Source organism: Manis javanica, chromosome 4 (genome assembly GCF_040802235.1).
Source record: "Manis javanica isolate MJ-LG chromosome 4, MJ_LKY, whole genome shotgun sequence".
Taxonomy (NCBI): Eukaryota; Metazoa; Chordata; class Mammalia; order Pholidota; family Manidae; genus Manis; species Manis javanica.
In genome coordinates, this window is record NC_133159.1 from 131,625,254 (window position 1) to 131,644,537 (window position 19,284).

General features: G+C 43.6%; 1 protein-coding gene across 1 annotated transcript in view; it reads left to right on the top strand.

Moving 5' to 3' along the window:
* Positions 1–19,284, top strand: part of C4H17orf100 (chromosome 4 C17orf100 homolog) — a 29,218-nt gene extending 9,934 nt beyond the window's left edge. The window contains exon 2 of the mRNA XM_073234978.1: positions 12,364–19,284. The gene's annotated coding sequence lies outside the window, so the exon portion shown is untranslated. The remainder of the gene's footprint in view (positions 1–12,363) is intronic.

Genomic DNA, 19,284 nt, shown 5'->3' on the forward strand with positions numbered 1-19,284 from the left:
CCACCCTCCCTACCGTGATTTTACTACCTCTGGTGACAGCTATCCAACCCTGGGAACACTTCCATCTATAGCAGTCCCTCCAAAATAGACTGCAGAGATGGTTTGTGGGAGGTAAACTCTCTCAGCTTTTGCTTATCTGGAAATTGTTCAATCCCTCCTTCAAATTTAAATGATAATCTTGCTGGATAAAGTAATCTTGGTTCCAGGCCCTTCTGCTTCATGGCATTTAATATATCATGCCACTCCCTTCTGGCCTGTAAGGTTTCTGCTGAGAAGTCTGATGTTAGTCTGATGGGCTTTCCTTTGTATGTGATCTTATTTCTGCCTCTGGCTGCTTTTAACAGTCTGTCCTTATCCTTGATCTTTCCCATTTTAATTACTATGTGTTTTGCTGTTGTCTTCCTTGGGTCCCTTGTGTTGGGGGATCTGTGGATCTCCATGGCCTGACAGACTATGTCCTGACACTTTCTATCTGTTTCTCTCTCTCTCCTTCTTCTGGAGTCCCTATAATGCGAATATTGTTCCACTTGGATTGGTCACACAGTTATCTCAATATTCTTTCATTTTTAGAGATCCTTTTTTCTCTCTGTGCCTCAGCTTCTTTGTATTCCTCTTCTCTAGTTTCTATTTCATTTATTGTCTACTCCACTGTATCCAACCTGCTTTAATACCCTCCATCGTGTTCTTTAATGATTGGATCTCTGACCTGAATTCATTCCTGAGTTCTTGGATGTCTTTCCGTACCTCCATTAGGATGTTGATGATTTTTATTTTGAACTCCCTTTTAGGAAGAGTCACGAGGTCCATATCATTTAAATCTTTCTCGGGAGTTTTATTAACAGTTTTACTCTGGACAAGATTCCTTTGGCGTTTCATGTTTGTATATGGCACCCTCTAGTGTCCAGAAGCTCTATTCTGGAGCTGCTGAGCCCCTGAAGCAATGTCGGGGGTCACAGGGGAGTGGTACTGGTGCCTGGGGGTAAGAAAGAGCTGTTCCCCGCCTCCTGGCTCCTATGCCTGTCTCCACTGCCTGAGCCAGTGGGCCGGTCACACAGGTGTATTGTCCCAGAGCAGCCAGATATGGATCCCTGCTTTCCACAAGCAGCCAGAATCCCAGTCTCCCCAGAACTCTGCCTGTATTTACTTTCCAACCCAGTAGTCATGCGAGTCTCTTGAAAGCACCATGAAATGTAGGTTTGTGCTCCCAGAGCAGATCTCCAGAGCTAGGTATTCAGCAGTCCCAAGCCTTCCACTCCCTCCCTGCTCCGTCTGTCTTCCTCCCGCGGGTGAGCTGGGGTGGGGGAAGGGCTCAGGTCCCGCGGAACCACAGCTCTGGTACTTACCCTGTTCGCTGAGGTCTGCTCTTTTCTCCAGGTGTGTGCAGTCTGACGCATCCTCTTTCCTCTTGCTCTCTCAGGATTAGTTGTGCCAATTAAATTTTCTAATTGTATCCAGTTTTAGGAGGAAGCCTCTGTCTCTCCTCTCACACTGCCATCTTTGGGTTGTTATTTTTTAACTTTTAATTATTTTTTTAAATTCCCAAAGACAGTCACTCACCCCCTGCCATGTGCCAGGTACTCAGGAAAGGTGAGCACTCTGTGGCCTTTACCTCACCTGGTTTCTTTCTCTGGCAGCATTTTATAATGGCAGTAGTGTGTGTTTGCCTTAACAGACCAACCCACCAGGAATGCTACCCCGATGGTTTTTAAGCTTGTAGTCAAAACTTGTAAAGTCTAGTGAAATCAATTTAGTGGGTCACAATCAGCATTTTTAAAGTGTAATAGATTAGAACAAAAAATATCAGACTGTACCACGCTGCTAAGAAAGAAAAAGAAGGAGGCGGAGCCAAGATGGCGGCGTGAGTAGAGCAGTGGAAATCTCCTCTGAAAAACACATAGAGCTATGAAAATATAACAAACAAAACTCTTCCTAAAATAGAGACCAGAGGACACAGGACAACATCCAGACCACATCCACACATGCAAGAACCCAGCACCTTGTGAAGGGGGTAAGATACAAGCCCCAGCCCGGCAGGACCCGAGTGCCCCTCCCCCCGGCTCCCGGTGGGTGGAAAGAAACTGGAGCGGTTTTTTTTTTTTTTTTTTTGGCGAATGCTTTTTGGAAGTCTTAAAGGGACAGGGACCCCGGTGCTAGGAAGGCAGGGCGGCGGGACTGGTGAGCGGGTGCCTGGGACCGGCGCCTGAGGACAAAGACTATCCCGTGTTTTTCCCTGCAGGACCGGAGGGCGGGTGCCTGAGACCGGCGCCTGAGGACGGAGGAAATCACGTGTTTTTCCCCTTTTTTTTTCTCTTTTTGGCGAGTGCTTTTTGGAAGCCATAAAGGGACAGGGACCCTGGTGCTAGGGAGGCAGAGCAGCAGGACCGGTGAGCGAGTGCCTGGGACCGGCACCTGAGGACAAAGAATATCGCGTGTTTTTCCCTGCGGGACCGGTGGGCGGGTGCCTGAGACTGGTGCCTGAGGACAGAGGAAATTGTGCATTTTTCCCCTTTATTTTTTTCCTCTTTTTGGCGAGTGCTTTTTGGAAGCCTTAAAGGGACAGGGACCCCGGTGCTAGGGAGGCAGAGCAGCAGGACCAGTGAGCGGGTGCCTGGGACCGGCACCTGAGGACAAAGATTACCGCATGTTTTTCCCTACGGGACCAGTGGGCGGGTGCCTGAGACCGGCGCCTGAGGACGGAGGAAATCGCACGCTTTTCCCCTTTTTTTTCTCTTTTTGGCAAGTGCTTTTTGGAAGCCTTAAAGGGACAGGGACCTCAGTGCTAGGGAGGCAGAGCAGCAGGACCGGTGAGCGGGTGCCTGGAACCGGCGCCTGAAGACAAAGAATATCGCGCATTTTTCCCTGCGGGACCGGTGGGCGGGTGCTTTTTGGAAGCCTTGAAGGGACAGGGACCCCGGTGCTAGGGAGGCAGGGCAGCAGGACCAGTGAGCGGGAGCCTGGGACCGGCGCCTGAGGGAAAAAAAAAAAATCGTGTGTTTTTTCCTTTTTTTTTTTTTTTCTGTTCCCTCTCTCATTGTTGCTGTTGTTGTTTTGGTTTGGAGAGTGCTTTTTGGAAGTCTTAAAGGGGCAGGGCAGGACACTTAGTCCAGAGGCAGGGAATCTGTGGATCTCTGGGCACTCTAACCCCCTGGGCAACAGGGAGCACAGGGCCCCTTACAGAGAAAAATAGCCTCCTGGCCGCTCCCCCTCCAATGGGGCTCCACCACTTTGGAGGAGCAGCCCCAGTCAGGCCACGCACACAGCAACAGCGGAGATAAACTCCATACCAAACGGGCAGGTAGCAGAAGCCCTGTCTCGCACAGCTGACAAGCATAAGCCACTAGAGGTCGCTATTCTCCCAGGAGAGGAAGGCCACAAATCAACAAGAAGGGAAGCTCTTCCAGCGGTCACTCGTACCAGGTCTGCAAACTATCTCTATCACCATGAAAAGGCAAAACTACAGGCAGACAAAGATCACAGAGACAACACCTGAGAAGGAGATAGACCTAACCAGTCCTCCTGAAAAAGAATTCAAAATAAAAATCATGAACATGCTGACAGAGATGCAGAGAAAAATGCAAGAGCAATGGGATGAGATGCAGAGAAAAATGCAAGAGCAATGGGATGAAGTCCGGAAGGAGATCACAGATGTCAGGAAGGAGATCACAGAAGTGAAGCAATCCCTGGAAGGATTTATAAGCAGAATGGATAAGATGCAAGAGGCCATTCAAGGAATAGAAGCCAGAGAGCAGGAACGTATAGAAGCTGACATAGAGAGAGATAAAAGGATCTCCTGGAATGAAACAACACTAAGAGAACTATGTGACCAAACCAAAAGGAATAATATTCGTATTATAGGGGTACCAGAAGAAGAAAGAGGAAAAGGGATAGAAAGTCTCTTTGAAGAAATAATTGCTGAAAACTTCCCCAAACTGGGGGAGGAAATAATCAAACAGACCATGGAATTACACAGAACCCCCAACAGAAAGGATCCAAGGAGAACAACACCAAGACACATAGTAATTAAAATGGCAAGGATCAAGGACAAGGAAAGAGTTTTAAAGGCAGCTAGAGAGAAAAAGGTCACCTATAAAGGAAAACACATCAGGCTAACATCAGACTTCTCGACAGAAACCCTACAGGCCAGAAGAGAATGGCATGATATACTTAATGCAATGAAACAGAAGGGCCTTGAACCAAGGATACTGTATCCAGCACGACTATCATTTAAATATGATGGCGGGATTAAACAATTCCCAGACAGGCAAAAGCTGAGGGAATTTGCTTCCCACAAACCACCTCTACAGGGCATCCTACAGGGACTGCTCTAGATGGGAGCACTCCTAAAAAGAACACAGAACAAAACACACAACATATGAAGAATGGAGGAGGAGGAATAAGAAGGGAGAGAAGAAAAGAATCTCCAGACAGTGTATATAACAGCTCAATAAGTGAGCTAAGTTAGGCAGTAAGATACTAAAGAAGCTAACCTTGAACCTTTGGTAACCGCGAAACTAAAACCTGCAATGGCAATAAGTACATATCTCTCAATAGTCACCCTAAATGTAAATGGACTTAATGCACCAATCAAAAGACACAGAGTAATAGAATGGATAAAAAAGCAAGACCCATCTATATGCTGCTTACAAGAAACTCACCTTAAACCCAAAGACAAGCATAGACTAAAAGCCAAGGGATGGAAAAACATATTTCAGGCAAACAACAGTGAGAAGAAAGCAGGGGTTGCAGTTCTAATATCAGACAAAATAGACTTCAAAACAAAGAAAGTAACAAGAGATAACAAAGGATACTACATAATGATAAAGGGCTCAGTCCAACAAGAGGATATAACCATTCTAAATATATATGCACCCAATACAGGAGCACCAGCATATGTGAAGCAAATACTAACAGAACTAAAGAGGGAAATAGACTGCAATGCATTCATTTTAGGAGACTTCAACACACCACTCACCCCAAAGGATAGATCCACTGGGCAGAAAATAAGTAAGGACACACAGGCACTGAACAACACACTAGAACAGATGGACCTAATAGACATCTATAGAACTCTACATCCAAAAGCAACAGGATATACATTCTTCTCAAGTGCACATGGAACATTCTCCAGAATAGACCACATACTAGCTCACAAAAAGAGCCTCAGTAAATTCCAAAATATTGAAATTCTACCAACCAATTTTTCAGACCACAAAGGTATAAAAGTAGAAATAAATTCTACATAGAAAACAAAAAGGCTCACAAACACATGGAGGCTTAACAACATGCTACTAAATAATCAATGGATCAATGAACAAATCAAAATAGAGATCAAGGAATATATAGAAACAAATGACAACAACAACACAAAGCCCCAACTTCTGTGGGACGCAGCGAAAGCAGTCTTAAGAGGAAAGTATATAGCAATCCAGGCACACTTGAAGAAGGAAGAACAATCCCAAATGAATAGTCTAACATCACAATTATCGAAACTGGAAAAAGAAGAACAAATGAGGCCTAAAGTCAGCAGAAAGAGGGACATAATAAAGATCAGAGAAGAAATAAACAAAATTGAGAAGAATAAAACAATAGCAAAAATCAATGAAACCAAGAGCTGGTTCTTTGAGAGAATAAATAAAATAGATAAGCCTCTAGCCCAACTTATTAAGAGAAAAAGAGAATCAACACAAATCAACATAATCAGAAATGAGAATGGAAAAATCACGACAGACTCCACAGAAATACAAAGAATTATTAAAGACTACTATGAAAACCTATATGCCAACAAGCTGGAAAACCTAGAAGAAATGGACAACTTCCTAGAAAAATACAACCTCCCAAGACTGACCAAGGAAGAAACACAAAAGTTAAACAAACCAATTACGAGCAAAGAAATTGAAACGGTAATCAAAAAACTACCAAAGAACAAAACCCCGGGGCCGGATGGATTTACCTCGGAATTTTATCAGACACACAGAGAAGACATAATACCCATTCTCCTTAAAGTGTTCCAAAAAATAGAAGAAGAGGGAATACTCCCAAACTCATTCTATGAAGCCAACATCACCCTAATACCAAAACCAGGAAAAGACCCCACCAAGAAAGAAAGTTACAGACCAATATCCCTGATGAATGTAGATGCAAAAATACTCAATAAAATATTAGCAAACAGAATTCAACAGTATATCAAAAGGATCATACACCATGACCAAGTGGGATTCATCCCAGGGATGCAAGGATGGTACAACCTTCGAAAATCCATCAACATCATCCACCACATCAACAAAAAGAAAGACAGAAACCACATGATCATCTCCATAGATGCTGAAAAAGCATTTGACAAAATTCAACATCCATTCATGATAAAAACTCTCAGCAAAATGGGAATAGAGGGCAAGTACCTCAACATAATAAAGACCAAATATGATAAACCCACAGCCAGCATTATACTGAACAGTAAGAAGCTGAAAGCATTTCCTCTGAGATCGGGAACCAGACAGGGATGCTGACTCTCCCCACTGTTATTTAACATAGTACTGGAGGTCCTAGCCACGGCAATCAGACAAAACAAAGAAATACAAGGAATCCAGATTGGTAAAGAAGAAGTTAAACTGTCACCATTTGCAGATGACATGATATTGTACATAAAAAACCCTAAAGACTCCACTCCAAAACTACTAGAACTGATATCGGAATACAGCAAAGTTGCAGGATACAAAATTAACACACAGAAATCTGTAGCTTTCCTATACACTAACAATGAATCAATAGAAAGAGAAATCAGGAAAACAATTCCATTCACCATTGCATCAAAAATAATAAAATACCTAGGAATAAACCTAACCAAAGAAGTGAAAGACCTATACCCTGAAAACTATAAGACACTCTTAAGAGAAATTAAAGAGGACACTAACAAATGGAAACTCATCCCATGCTCTTGGCTAGGAAGAATTAATATTGTCAAAATGGCCATGCTGCCCAAAGCAATATACAGATTTGATGCAATCCCTATCAAATTACCAACAACATTCTTCAATGAACTGGAACAAATAGTTCAAAAATTCATATGGAAACACCAAAGACCCTGAATAGCCAAAGCAATCCTGAGAAAGAAGAATAAAGTGGTGGGAATCTCATTCCCCAACTTCAAGCTCTACTACAAAGTCATAGTAATCAAGACAATTTGGTACTGGCACAAGAACAGAGCCACAGACCAGTGGAACAGATTAGAGACTCCAGACATTAACCCAAACAAATATGGTCAATTAATATTTGATAAAGGAGCCAAGGACATACAATGGCAAAATGACAGTCTCTTCAACAGATGGTGTTGGCAAAACTGGACAGCTACATGTAGGAGATTGAAACTGGACCATTGTCTAACCCCATATACAAAGGTAAACTCAAAATGGATCAAAGACCTGAATGTAAGTCATGAAACCATTAAACTCTTGGAAAAAAACATAGGCAAAAACCTCTTAGACATAAGCATGAGTGACCTCTTCTTGAACATATCTATCTGGGCAAGGAAAACAACAGCAAAAATGAGCAAGTGGGACTACATTAAGCTGAAAAGCTTCTGTACAGCGAAAGACACCATCAATAGAACAAAAAGGTATCCTACAGTATGGGAGAATATATTTGAAAATGACAGATCCAATAAAGGCTTGACATCCAGAATATATAAAGAGCTCACACGCCTCAATAAACAAAAAACAAATAACCCAATTAAAAAATGGGCAGAGGAACTGAACAGACAGTTCTCTAAAAAAGAAATACAGATGGCCAACAGACACATGAAAAGATGCTCCACATCGCTAATTATCAGAGAAATGCAAATTAAAACTACAATGAGGTATCACCTCACACCAGTAAGGATAGCTGCCATCCAAAAGACAAACAACAACAAATGTTGGCGAGGCTGTGGAGAAAGGGGAACCCTCCTACACTGCTGGTGGGAATGTAAATTAGTTCAACCATTGTGGAAAGCAGTTTGGAGGTTCATCAAAATGCTCAAAACAGACCTACCATTTGACCCAGGAATTCCACTCCTAGGAATTTACCCTAAGAACGCAGCAATCAAGTTTGAGAAAGACAGATGCACTCCTATGTTTATCGCAGCACTATTTACAATAGCCAAGAATTGGAAGCAACCTAAATGTCCATCAGTAGATGAATGGATAAAGAAGATGTGGTACATATACACAATGGAATACTACTCAGCCATAAGAAGTGGAAAAATCCAACCATTTGCAGCAACATGGATGGAGCTGGAGAGTATTATGCTCAGTGAAATAAGCCAAGCGGAGAAAGAGAAATACCAAATGATTTCACTCATCTGAGGAGTATAAGAACAAAGGAAAAACTGAAGGAACAAAATAGCAGCGGAATTACAGAACCCAAAAATGGACTAATAGGTACCAAAGGGAAAGGAACTGGGGAGGATGGGTGGGCAGGGAGGGATAAGGGGGGGGAGAAGAAGGGGGGTATTAAGATTAGCATGCATTGGGGGGGAGGGAGAAAGGGGAGGGTGGGCTGCACAACACAGAGAGGACAAGTAGGGATTCTACAACATTTTGCTAAGCTGATGGACAGTAACCGTAATGTGGTTGTTAGGGGGGACCTGATATAGGGGAGAGCATAGTAAACATAGTACTCTTCATCTAAGTATAGATTAAAGATTAAAAAAAAAAAAGAAAGAAAGAAAGAAAGAAAAGGGGGATTACTCCTTGATAGGATAAAACTATTGGTAAATCAAAGATCAATGCATGCTTTAAATATCCTTAATGTTGATCACTTAAAGGGTGTCAGATGATCAGCTATGGAGGTACTCTTTTCTGATAATATTCCTTTCTCTTAATAAAAAAAAAAAAAAGCAGTCCCTGTGTGCTGACCTCCAGTGAGTTCTGCACAGTGGTATAGAGGGCATGTCAAAGTGTGGGCAAAGGGTCTGTTTGTTTCCATGCAGAAGATCAAGGCCTAGCTTGGATACCCAGAAAATGAACTAAGATACGATAGGAGGAGGAGCTTCCGGCATCAGCACTCTCTGGAGGACTCATGCCGGGGGATGATCATCAAAAAGCCTCCACAGGGATTCGGGCGATGCTGCGGTCGTGGCTGCGTCCACCCCACCGTTTCCTGGACTTGCCATTGGAATGAGGAGGGAGATGTCTAGGCTGGCATGTGCATACAGTGAGACAACGAATTTGACCGGATCTGTACTGTTGGAACTCAACCAGGAGTTGGGAGGGGTGCAAGGTGTAGCACTCCAAAATCTTATGACTATAGACTATCTACGGTTAAAAGGACATATGGGAGGTGAACAGATCCCAGACATGGGCTGCTTTAATTTGTCTGATTTCTCTCAGACTGTTCAAGTACAGTTGGACAATATCCATCATATCATAGACAAATTTTCACAAATGCCTAGGGTGCCTAAATGGTTTTCTTGGCTTCACTGGAGATGGATGGTAATTATAGATTTGCTTTGTTTATGTCACCGTATTCCTATTATGTTAATTTGTGTTTACAAATTAGTAGTTTAAAACCTATACATACTTAAGGTACTCTACAAGAAGATATGTCAAAGAAATAATCAATCCTCCCATGTTTTCTTCCATATGCTACCTCTATAGCTTTTCTTCTTCCTTCCTAATTACAACCCTTAAATAGAATTCGTGCCTCATATCGAAGTTACTCAGTATCATAATTCCTCCAGGTGGTAAAGATACCTCGAGACAAGTGCTGGGCATAGAAGCCACAGGGCATAAATCTGCAAAGAAGTAAAAAGCTAACCTTTTCAAACAATATGGCTTCTCTCTCACTTACCAACTTTACGTTTCCCTGTATGGCCCCGGAAGATGACTGGTAAGCCAGAGACGGGTAAGATTCCTCAAGGGAGGAACAACCTAAGACAGGCACAGTCGCAGGGGGGCCATCAGGTGAGAAATTGGGGATCAACAGAGGTGAGGCTCAGAACCTCATCCCCCCTGCTTTGAGAGAAATCATCTGCATCCGTGGATGGTTTATTGTCCTTGTCTAGCTTGGATTAACACATAGTCTACAGGCATACATGTGATCATCTACAATTGCTCTCCTACAACACTAAACTATGTTTTCTACCTCTATCTTGCATCTACCTACCATGTCAGGATTTTATTAAAAATAAAAATAATAATAATAATAAAGGGAGAAATGTGGGATCAACATATAAATCAAGTATAAAAATCAAATGAATATTCATATTTGACCTGATTGTTTATAGTTCATAATGCGTGATCAAAACCGAAAGTTTCTGTGATGAATGCCCTTGTACTGTTCACCATGTAAGAATTTATTCACTATGTAAGAATTCGTTCACCATGTAAGAACTTGTTCGTTATGCTTCAGAAGATTGGAGACTGACGAGAGTTAGGCTTGAGATGGATTAATGATTGTACATTGAGCATTGACCCCCCCTATACTGAATTTTATTGTTGTTAACAACCATTTGATCAATAAACATGAGAGATGCCCTCTCAAAAAAAAAAAACAAAAAAAAAAGAAAGAAAAAGAAAAGGAAGGATGGGAAGAGAGAGAAGGGGAGGGAAGGTTTGGATAGGAGAGGAAAAAAAAGCTTCAGGCAATTTAGTTAAAATGTGGTGTCAAAGTTTTTATTACAATCTTGTGGCAGGGGAATAGGCTTCTGTCCTACCTGGCCAATTCAAAAGTACCTGCTGGTAAGGACATTTCATCAGAAATGAGAATGGTTAGATAATCATTGTTAGACTGGATATAAGAAAATAAAGTTCTGATTAAGAATTATTAGCTTTATTTTGCACAAGTACAAAAACCTAAGGGCATCTTTGTCATCAATGTGTGAATTGGAATAAGGAATAAAACCACAGTAATGAGAGCACAGTCCCATAGCATTTGTTCTCTGAAGGATTTCTCAAAGCACACTTGGGAAGATAGCTCTCCAAACCATGTACAAAGATATTTTTAGACTGTCTATATATTTGTAAATCTTGCCACAATATTATTGTGCCATAAACAACCAAAATGAAATCTGACCTTGTTTCAACAATAGGAATCTCCAAGAATTTAGTAAAGGAATAAAGAGAATTTGTTGACTATGTTGGAAAAAAAAAAAGAATTATTAGCTTTACTGAAAGATGATTTAAAGGCCAATGGATCCCTCCCAAAGGTGACATGAGCTGAGTGCATAGGTTAAAGGTTTCTCAGAAGAGGTCTTAATCCCATTAAAGTTCATCAGATAATTGCTTAAGTATTTCATCAGATATATAAGCCATTCCCAATAAGAGGTTTGTGGATTATATTCCCAAAATGTTCCTGACCCAGCCCAGATGTGATACAGTTTTTTATTTTACAGTATAAAGGCATGTTTCGTGAAAACTTGTGTTTCAGTACATAGGTGCTATATGTTGATGTGAACTTAATTTTTTCACTGCACCACTTTCAAAGAGGTTTGAAAAACACTATACTGTTTTTTAGAGCTGAGATCTGATAAAGGCCTTGGAAATTCCAGGGGTCTCTAAACCTGCCCTTGTCTGTAGAAAACCTCTTTATCTTTGCAGACACCTAGGTGGGAGTGTCCTGGATATCTTCACAAACTTACTGTAAGTCTGTTAGACTCAGAGGGCCGATCAGAGATGTCCATACTAGAGCAGGTCTGCTTTTTCCCTGATGATGAGATTTAATTGCAGAAGGGTCCCAATGCTAAAATAAAATCTTTGAAAATCATCAATTGAGTCTAATCCCTTTGTTTTACTTTTTGAGGAAACTGAGGCCACTGAGGCCCAGAGTGAGAGTGCCTTGCCAGTCACTTGACATTTGGCCCACCTGCAGTGGTACTGCCCTAAGCAGTCTACCCAAATAGCAAAGATTTCACCACTGGAAACTCACATTTAGTTGTTCCCCTTTAAAGATACCAGGAAAGAGAGCCTAAGTAATTAAGTTACCTTTTAGTGTGTCTTCATTAATCAGATTTCTTTACCAGATCCAGGACCACTTCATCCATTAGGTGTGACAGGCTGTAACTCTAGGGGTTGTAAACTCTGTAAGGGCCTACAAAAATGGCTGAAGCTTGAAAAACTCATTTTTCAAGCTTTGAAATACAAAAAGAAAACAACCAAATTGAAATTAAGGCGTTCCAATGTGGACAAATGGTAGTATGCATGATATGATATGGATTAGGACCTCCCAAAATAAGGATGTCTGCCACCCAGGATGTTTGGTTCCGCCAGGGTAACCAAGGTGAGACAATAGGGTAAGGCCACTCTCCCAGAGTGATGACGGATACTTAACACAGCATTTGGCCATGGGTGCCTGACAATAAGTTTCTTTTGTTTTCTTTTTACCCTCCAGCAACCAGACAAGGCATTTCTTCCCCTTGACTGGGAAACTAGACCTTGGCTAAGTGAGTTACCTCTCGGTCTCAGTGACCCCACTGTAAAATGAGATGCTTGGGCTGATCTCTGGATCTGTGATTCCCAAAATGAGGAAGGCAGACACTCCTGGTGCACATGATGATTTTAGGTATGGAAATGTTTTTTATCGGTAAATAATTTATTTCACTGTGTATTGGGGGGAAAAAATACCATTAGCCCTCAAATGTGTTACTACCAATATTTTACTTAGGCTGTAGTGGGCATTTTTAAATGTTTAAGTGAATTGATTTAAAGAAAAAATAATCTAATTATTTGGAAGTGATGTAGTACACACTGGCTGAAGCTTGGGAAACTAGGGTGCTAATTCAGACACTAAGTGAATGTTTTTGTTTTTGTTTTTTATTAAAATGAATGTTTTCTGAACTCTAGGAGAAAACCTGAGGCTGGGACATCAATTTAGTGAATTATAATTTTCTTTTCTTATTAATGAAATAAAAATAGAAACTATATCAGAGTGCTTACACATAGTAAAGGTAAGAATCGCTTTGTGAAATGTTTGTGTGACACAGTGTAAAATACTAATATTGGGAGTCACTGTCAAAAAAGTAGGAGAGAAGTGCACATCTGAGGTTTCTTCCCATTACCGTGCCTGCTCCAAGCCCGTGACCATCTTTAAGTTTGTGCCATGGCAGACAGTGGACAGCAGAGGTCAGACAATCCCTGCAAGGCGGGAACAGCTGATGCTTAGATAAGCAGAAACCTCCAGGGAGTGCCAAACAGAACAGGCCTGAAGCCAGGTCTGAGGTGACAGTTAACCGAAAACCCAGCACATTTGCCTTCAGGGGTGCCTACTTCTGAGAGAGCCCGAGAGCACCACACGCACCCTGGTCCTGCCCCGCAGCAAGGCAGCCTCCAGGTACACTTATGCAGCCACTTCCGTTCGCTGTCCCCAGATTGCATTCTTGTCCTGGACTCTGAGAACACCCTAGCAATGCTTCAGATGTCCAGTTTTCCTCAGACCAGGGTCCTGTGAATCAGGATTGGGCCTTAGCCATGTACATTTTGGTAAATAAAAGCATCTTCATGTGACATTGGCCGCATTGATTTAGGGAGGACTCAGGATTTAATATTCCCTTCCAAAAGGAGCATTGATGTCTCAGAGCAGTGAACACACATCCAGCACTGACCCCAGGCACTGTGCAAAGCACTGTATATGAGCTATTTCATGCATTTCTCACATCTAAATGAGGTAGGTCAGGACACTGGGGCACAGAGAGGTTAAGTGACTTACCCAGAGTTACCAGCTGGGAAGAAGCAAAGCCAAGATCAAAGCCAGTCTAGCTCTAGAGCTTGTGCTCTTAGCCACTAGCTTCTGCTGGCTTGAGAGGAATCGATATCTATTCCTCTGTGTGTTGTATGTATTTCAAAAGATGGTGAGGGTGTGGTCTGTTCGCAAGAAATCCTGGAGGCCATCAGAAGAGCAGGGGATGTTCACGCCTAAGACAGGAAGACAAAGTGAGCAGCATGTCCTTCTGTTTGAAAGGCTGTCTTTGTCAGGGGAAGCCTCAAGAGCAGGACTAGAATCAAAGGGTGAAAAGCTACAAGGAGATGAATTTGGGCTCGAAAAAAGGAGGAATTTTAAAATTGATTTATTTTAAGATCTGAACAAACAAAGCCCAGCGCCATTGAAATCCCCACACTATACCACATCTGTGAGAGATCTCCAAGGAATATTTTTCTAACAGGTGAACCAATCCTGTGATAGATTAGGCTGCCTGCCTGCTGCACGGGGGTGAGCACTCTGTCCCTGAACAAGGACAGAGGCTGGACAACCACTTGGGAAGAGATGCCTGTTGAATGCCTGTTGAACAGGAGGGCCAGAATGGCCCCCGGAGGCCAGAGGTTTGGGGTTAGGAGAGAAGAATGAAGTGGGAGGGTCATGGGGCACCTGTTCCTTTCCTTCTGCTCCCTTACCTAAGTCAACAAAATGTTTCATCCCCCCTATTCCCCAGCTGGACTCCCTCCTCCCACCCCACCCCACCCCACTGTAAGCCATAGTTGATTGATTTGTTCTCTCCCAGACTTCTTCAGAAAGCTGTCTGTACTCACTGCTTACACTTTCCTGTCTATGGGCTTTCTTTTGTAACCTAGCCATCCCAGATCGGTCCTTCCCAAAGTTCTTCCTGTTATCCCCAGTGTCAAGTCCAGTGGCCTGTTCTTGGTCCCCACACTCCCCGACTCTTCTGTAGCATTTGACACTGGAGACCATCCCCTCCTTGAAAGTTTCTCCTCCACTGGTTTGCATGAACCTGCACTCTCAGGCCTGTTCTACTTTCAGTATGTCCTCTCCACCCACACCAAACCCCTCAAATGTCAGTGGTGACCAGAATCCTTTCCTCAACCTTCTTTTCCTACTTTGCACACTCTACCTCAGCACTCACAATGCCAACTGCCGCCTGAATGCTGATGTCCTTCCCCTGCAGGCCTCTCTCCTGAACACCAGACCCTCAGGGCCTAGGCATCTTGTCCTTGATGGCCTCCATTCACCATCTATTCAAAGTGTCCAAAACCGGATCATCTGCAGCCTGTCCCCAACTCCTCACCATAACTTTGGCCATATTCCCACATACCCCAACCTGCTTTTCCTCATGAATAACTCTGTTTGCCCAGTTGCCTGGTAGAAATCTTTATTATCTTTAACTTTTTTCTCACAACTATTACCCCCAAGTCAGTCCAATGGGTTTATCAGCTTTATCTCTTGAAATGGCCTGTAGGCATTGCCCAGTTCAGAGTTTTATCACCTCTCTCCCTGGTCTCCTTCCTGTCTTTGAGCCCATCTCCAAAATGCTACCCAAATTATGTTTATAAAACATTCCACTCCTCCCTTGCTGCCTTCCTCAAATGTGTGTGAGGTTCCTACACCTCTGATACTACACCTAGCCTAGCCTTCGATTCTTTGGCACCGTCTGCCACCAGGTCCCTGTGCTTCAGCCACATCCTGCTTCTGCTCACTCCTGACTAGCGCACTTCTGTGACCTGGCTTCAAGTTACACTGGGCCTCCCAACGTCACTTCCTGGAGAAACAGGAGGAGGAGAGCACAGGAATGGCAGTTGGTGAAACCAGAGAAGCTGCAGGATGTGGTCGTGTGTGAGGATGGCACACCAGGTGTGGCTCGTCCGCTGTCCTTGTCTGACCCAGTGGGCATTCCTGGATGAAGGTGTGGCATGTACCAGCACCTGGTCAAGCACGTTCGTGTGCAGGTCCTGGATCAGTCCCGAAACCTTTAACTCAAATTAGGAGCCTGGCTGTGATGTGAGAAATGCTGTAATTCCCTGGAACCCAGGAGCCAGCATCATGACTAGGCCTGGCTCCCCACTGCTTCTCTGATCTCATCTCCCACCACTCTGCTTCCTACCCCACAATTCCTTTTCCACCTTGCTGGCCTTCATGCTAATCCTGAAATATACCAAGTTTATTCCTGCCTCAGGGCCTTTGCACTTTCCAGGTCTGCTGCTCAGAATGTTGTTCCCTGGTTTTGTTTTTGTTTTTATTGATTTGCCTCTTCACATTGTTTATATATCAAATCAAATACAGATTTTAATTTAAATACCTCCTCCCACTCCCCCACCTCCATCACTCTTTTCCCTAACCCTTATTTTATATACTGCCATAGTATTTACCACAACGTGAATTTTTAAATTTATCTTTGATTATTAACTGTGTTCCCCACTAGAAGGGCAAGGACCTTGGCTTGTCACTATATCCCCCAAAACCTATAATAATACCTAGCACAGAACAAATCCGCAGTATTTGTGATACAAACAAATGAATGATTGAATGAATGGTCAAGATGAATTTCAGGACACTCAGCAGTGTGGACTCTGACTGAGACTGTACTCTGCATCAGTCTGAGCAGGATTGGCTGGTGCTGCGCCAAGGTTGTTGGCAGCCTTGTGGGTGAGAAGCTGGGGGAGGCCTAAGTGGACTCTTGCCCTCAGATGCTCCTTCTACCAGGTTAAACTCCCTGTCCTCAAGGCCCTGCTCTGTTTCCACCTCTCTGAGGGGCTTTTCCCGGTCCTCCACCCCATCCTGAGCCCATTTCCTGGATGTTTTTATTTCCTACCTCTGCTACCTCTCTTCAAAGCACCAGTGTGATCTCTCCTTGAATTACTCTTCATTGTTTACACCTGTCTCTCCCATGAGATTGAAGCACATCAAGGGCAGAGACTATCATAAAGCCTCTTTGTGTTCAGTAACTGTGTGTGGACCAAATGAACAAGGTTAGGTCTGTCTGGACACAGCATGGTCACTGAATGCTCTCGACCCCTGCTAAGGCAAGGCATCTCCTGGAAGGAAGTGGGGCACGCACAAGGGGCATGGCTTCTCCAGCACATGATTAAGGGCACATTTGGAAAGCCAGACAGGCTTTGGATAAAGACAGAATTGTTTGCTGACTCTTGTTCATTCATGTATTATGTGGTGTTTCCCCCTTTTCATTCACCCACAAATCACTTGAGTTCCCACTCAGTGCCAGCTTCTGTGATGGCCAGTTAGGGGCTCAAGGAAGACACAGAATGGGACGATTCAAGTTCCAAACCAGACCTGTGCCTGCCTTTGGGGCAGGCCAGGAGGAGTGGCCCCACAATTCCTCCTTCCTTTGCCTTCAGTCTGTTGTAAATTGCCTTCACTCCATGAAGCTCCAGCTGACAGTCAGCTGGCTTAAAGCAAGCCACTTCAAAGCCTGCAAAATTGCTTTATACCTTTTCTTAAATGAAGACCCACCTCCACCATACCTGTTCTGGTTTGCGTCTTGAGGTGTGACATTGGAGTGATTCAGCAGGCATCAGCCAGACTTCCTGGGGCTACCAGAGTGAGCTGGCCAGGTGGGCAGGCTCTGCGGACCGTCTCCCCACTAGCCTGAGGTCTGAGGATTAGGCCTCATGGTTAGAGGGCTCTAGACAGGGAGGGGCAGGGCAGGTCCCTCAGAGACAAGAGTGTCTGTATGGCCAGGCAGGAGTCAAGGACCTCTGTTCACTAGCAAGGGTGGGGCCATCTGAGCATCCAGGTGGCTATTTTATGTAATTACTAATTTTCATGTACAGTTTTATTTTCTACTTATTTGCACATATCATAAGGATCTTCAAATGTTATTATATAGTCCTCATATTCCCTATTTTTAAAAATTTTCACAGCAGCTATACTATAGCATGTTGGACATAACAGTCTCGTACTCATCATCTTTTGTGTACAAACCTGATATTTTTCTGTTGAAGTAAGCCCATGCAGTACATTCCCAGGAATGGAATTACCACATAAAAAAGGATGAACATGGGAGCTATATGCCCAATTTCTTCCTAAAAGGCTGTGCTGATTTACAGGGCTACTGGCAGTGTGTTTTACCACAGCCTCAACAGCATGAGATGTCACCGTCTTGTTAATGTGTGCTAATTGAATAGGTGTAAAATGGCCATAGTCTTGCTAATGTGCATTTCCCTGATGACAGTGAGGGTGGCCACATTCTAGGTGCTAGTCTATTCTGTGCATAGCCCACTTGTGGGGATGGCCTCTCCCCATGTCACAGGCCCTGTGTCTCTGCCTGTTGCTGCTGTGTGTTGTCCTTGCTCTCTAAACCTGTCTGTCTCAGTCTTTCTGCTTCAGAATCCTGTCTCTGGTTTCTAACTGGGCAGGCACATGGCTGATTCATGAAGGTCCTGGACGAGCCCTAAGAAGCTGCCAGCTAGACCCAGACACTGGCCACTGGCCTCTGAGGTCTCCCTCCCCGCTGAACTCAGATGGGACCCTTCCTTCCACCAGCAGTTCATCAAGAGCCCCTTTCATCCTTCCAGGTGGCCTTTTCTGGGCTGACATCCTGAGCAATGGCCAGGAGTCGCAAGGCAGTCCTTCAGTGACCCCCTCCAATGAAGTGTTCCAGGGCCTCCACCCTCAGGACAATTCTCCAGACAGACCTGCATGTCCTGACAGCTGGGGATGTGCGGTCACACAGAGCCACAGAGCAGGGTCCCCAAAATCCAAATGTGCAAACAGCAAGGGGACCCAGAGCAGTAACAGGAGCTTGGCCTGTCTTCCTACTCCAAAGAGACCCTTGCCTGAGTGGCAGAAAAGCTCACATCAGATGGAAAACCCACTTAGCCCCAGGTGGACAGGGGGCCACCAGCACTCCATGGTCCAGCAGGGATAGAGCGGGCCTGGCCCACCGCCCCACTTCCACTGGCATTGAAGGTTCTTGGGCACTTGGAAGATTTCAGAAGGACTTTAGAAAAGCAGCTGACCTCAAGGGGAGTCTGTGCAGATGCACTTGGTGAATCCTTGTAGTTGGCAAATTGCTGATCCAGGCTCTAGACCTGTTGTCGCTTATCCCTGAGGAAGGAGGGCCTTGAGGGTCCGCGTCTCCACAGCCATCTCTCAGGCCCTGTGAATGATCCCAGCACATTAGAAAGGGACATAGTCAAAAGCCAGACATCAAGTTCTACCCTCTCATTTTATCTAACATTTCAAATGCTCATCTCTTTTTAAAATTATTATACAATTAATGCATTCCCATTCTAAAATATTTGGAAAATGAAGAAACAACAAAAAAGAAAATGAAATCCTGTAAGCTCATCAAAGAAAACTGCTATTATATTTCCATCTCAACTTTTTTTCTGTGGTCATATGTATTTTTATTATCACTGAGATGCAATTTTGTGTTTGCTTTATTCACTTTGAATTAGATGATGAGTATTTTCAACATAATGAAATATTCTTCATAAGCACTTTTAATAACTGCATAAGACTGTTCTGACCTGGCACACTGTAAATACTTTGACTCAAATGCTGGGCATTTATGTTTTCAGTTTTTCGAGAGTATAAAAACGCACTAAAATAAACATCTTTTAA